The sequence below is a fragment of the Crassostrea angulata genome, chromosome 3 (genome assembly GCF_025612915.1).
Source record: "Crassostrea angulata isolate pt1a10 chromosome 3, ASM2561291v2, whole genome shotgun sequence".
Taxonomy (NCBI): Eukaryota; Metazoa; Mollusca; class Bivalvia; order Ostreida; family Ostreidae; genus Magallana; species Magallana angulata.
The window spans coordinates 2,890,109-2,893,571 of NC_069113.1; the positions used below are offsets into that span (position 1 = coordinate 2,890,109).

At 36.2% G+C, this 3,463-nt stretch overlaps 1 protein-coding gene across 1 annotated transcript in view; it reads right to left on the bottom strand.

The window, feature by feature from the left end:
• The window catches only part of LOC128175255 (delta-like protein 1), a 48,090-nt gene extending 44,627 nt beyond the window's left edge, over window positions 1-3,463 (bottom strand). Inside the window, exon 1 of the mRNA XM_052840753.1 lies at window positions 3,312-3,463. The gene's annotated coding sequence lies outside the window, so the exon portion shown is untranslated. The remainder of the gene's footprint in view (window positions 1-3,311) is intronic.

The window sequence follows — 3,463 nt, forward strand, 5'->3', positions numbered from 1 at the left end:
CTTGGTTGGTTTAGCTTTTGATGGCATATGGCAAGAAAGAATTAATGCAATTCTGTTGAGGAAACCAAGCATACATGACATTTGACTTGCAAACAATTGGAGAAAAAAAACATTCATGGAAATCATTGTAAAGAGTGTCATAGATATAGTGTCAGATTATTGTTCATTTATTCCAAATCATTTCATCCCATTTGCAGTTTTATGCTTCTAAGTGTGCCAGTAATTAAGAATTTCTCCAGATTTGCACAGTGGAGTGATTTTAATGTGAATTACCATTAAGTGCTTATCACTTTGTTCCAGTGAGGCGAATACTGGAGTGTAATGTACACAAACTGTTGTGGTTATCGGGGGTTGATGTGGATGAGCGGACACCCTCTGATTGTCGGATTAGGTGCAGCAATTGTCGGAGAAGTTTAAGAACGGCCTCTCTTGGATCGTTGTTATCTGGAGAGAAGTCCTATCGGAGCTTATCTTTCATTTTACTGCCAGGAATTACAAAATATCATGTTAACTGGCTAATAGTCATTAATATGTGCTGTGCCATCAACCCCCATCTTGTGTGCTGAGCAGGGACATGTGAGAATTTCCAGAATGGTATTTAGCTCACCAGGGCTATGGAGTATGGACTCCACTGTTTATATTGAACAATTAATGAAAATCAGCACAAACCATTCTTAGTTACCAAGGGGGTGATGAGTGTTTTAATTATACACAGAAAAATTTCTTACCGGTAGTTGTAGCCAGCTTGTGATAATACAGGCTCAAATTAAATATAGGCATAAACTTCTCTGTAGATAGTTTGCTTCTCTTTCCCAAAACACTCTCAAGTCCCAACTTTTGCAAAATTGAATTTATAAATGATATAATCCTCACATAAGGAAACATACAGTTTTATAAGTTTGTATGAAATAAGTTGCTTTGAGTGTAAGTGGTATCGTTTTCTAATGTCCGATTTATAATTCTATCATCCTTAAGCTTATAAAAAAAATTGTGTGTTTAGGGTAACACTGATGAAAAAATTAGGTAGGTAGGGATTTTTTTTATTTTATCATAATTTTTTCTGCATGAACCCTAAGAATGTTTGTTTGCGTCATATTTAAAAACAGATTTTTTAATAAAAATAATATAAAATTCACAGTCTGATAAAAACAGACCTCTTAAAATGGTAGAATCGGGGCATTTTTGTAGGTTAGGTCGGGTTAACCTAAACACACAACTTTTTTTTTGGTCTTATCAGATATACTGTGTAATTTGTCATTCAAGCCAGCACCCCAGTTCCCCAGTTATAAAACAGCAATTAAAAAAAGTGTGTGAAGATTAAAGGGAATGTTTAAAAGGTGAAAGACTGATGGGTCAAGAAAATACTTAACAAATGCCCAATTTATTATGAGAAAAAGGAGATCTGTAAACAGATGAATGACAAAGGAAATTTATTAAATGATGAAATTAGTAAAATGATGCTGCTGTGTAGAGTAACGCTCCAGAGGTCTTCCTATATAAAATGATCTGTAATCAATGTGTTATACAATCGAACATGTGAAGGGTTCATTGTTAGGGCATTTTATATAAGGTACAGTGGTGTTTCTGATATTGTAGAGAATTAAAAATATCTACAAACAAGTTTGTTATTATCTTGATCATGGGTTTATAATTCCTCTTTTGAACAAACATGGCTTTCACTCAAAGACTTGAAAATGGTGAAGTCAATCTCTCAAAAATCTTACTTGGGCAAAACAACAACCTGTCCTTGGATTTAGCAAAAAGGAATTTGACCTATACCAAAATCAAACTACGGTCCATAAAAGAAGGTAAAAACTCCAAAGTTTCATGAGTCGCGTTGTCACTGATTTCAACTGTAAGTGTCAACATGATGATGAATTTATACATAGTACATGAATAGTCAGGTGAGCTGAGCAGACACTGCGAGCCTTCATTCAAACTAATCAGCCTGCATTAACTTTCTAATATCATGTACATCTCATGTTCAGTTCTCCGTTGCCAGCTGTCTGGTTTTTTGATTTGCTGACGTGTCGGAATTAAACTGTGAGAAATCTGTTAAATTTGAGACGACCGACTCGTTGCAACTTAAATGTCGTATAATTTGTGAATACGTAAAATAAGCCACCTTCATACGTAAGAAGAAATCGTTGAAACCAGAGGCGGAGGAAGAGGGAGAGAGAAAGTATAACACTGCAATCAGAGGACATGGAATATAACACCAGGAAAAGGAGGGCCAGCCACACAAACAATTGCCCCATAAAACCGGCCACCTTTGTATCTCGATGTACGTGTAGCCCAGAACGGGCTGAATATGAGATTTAGGAAGGAAACACACGCTCTGAGAAATGTTAATATTTTGTACAGTTTGACATGTATTATAAAAGGGATAAAAGAAAATGCGCAATCATTTCATACTGATATGAAGCAAACTGCCGGGGATCCTCGGAAAATCCGAGAATGGTGTTCCTTTATGTAAAAAAAAAAATTAAAAATAAAAGAAAGGGGCCCAGAAATCACGATTATTGCCGTTGCGGAATAAGAAATAAATGTGCCTGGGTCCAAAGGTTCGTGTTTACTTGTTCGATGAAATATTAAAATGCAAGTATTTTTTCTACAAAAAACCGTTAACGCTTTTCCTGACATAGGAAATTAGTTTCTGTTTGGAAAGCTGATAACAGAGACATGCCGCTTATTCCAGGGCTATTATTAATTAATACAACGATCGTCTTAATTATTAAACCCAACAGGAACCAAGCAGTGTCGATACAGTGTAACTGTCATCAATGACGACGGGCCGTGCACACAATCGATATAGTGCCGGACCACACGCTGCCGTGGGCAAAGGGGGGCCACTCTAACAATGTCATGTAAATGAATCGCCGATGAAAAAAATAATTCGACAAATATTATTAAAAAAATTTTTAGCACTATTCTTAAATGTGCATAAATAATTAAATGTAAATTGAAACATGCTAATTTTATTTTTAACGTTATCACATCAATAAATTATGCAGGAATATTTTAGTTCAGAAGATTTCCACAGCTAGGGGTTTTATTAATTTTTAAAAAATATATTTTGAAATAAACTCCATTCTACATGTACACCGATGGTCAGAATTCCTTGGAATTACTTATAAGATACAAGTAATAAGAATTTAAAATGCAGACACAAAAAGAGTAATTTTCAAGAATCACAAAAACTCAACCACCCACCCAACACCCACCGTGACCACACCCTGAGTTAATACACCAAGTCTTCAGTAAAAAAAAAAAGCCTAAAGGCAATGCAAGATAAAAATCATATGGTTTACCTTGAAGTAAGAGGGTGTGGTCCCGCGCCCGTGTTAATTATAGATCCGCCTCGGTGGGTACAGGGATGCCGGCTCTACCCCTGGTAGACGTAGAATGACCGGCCTGGCGCTAGCGACATCAGATCATGATGTTCACCAATCAGACGAGACCG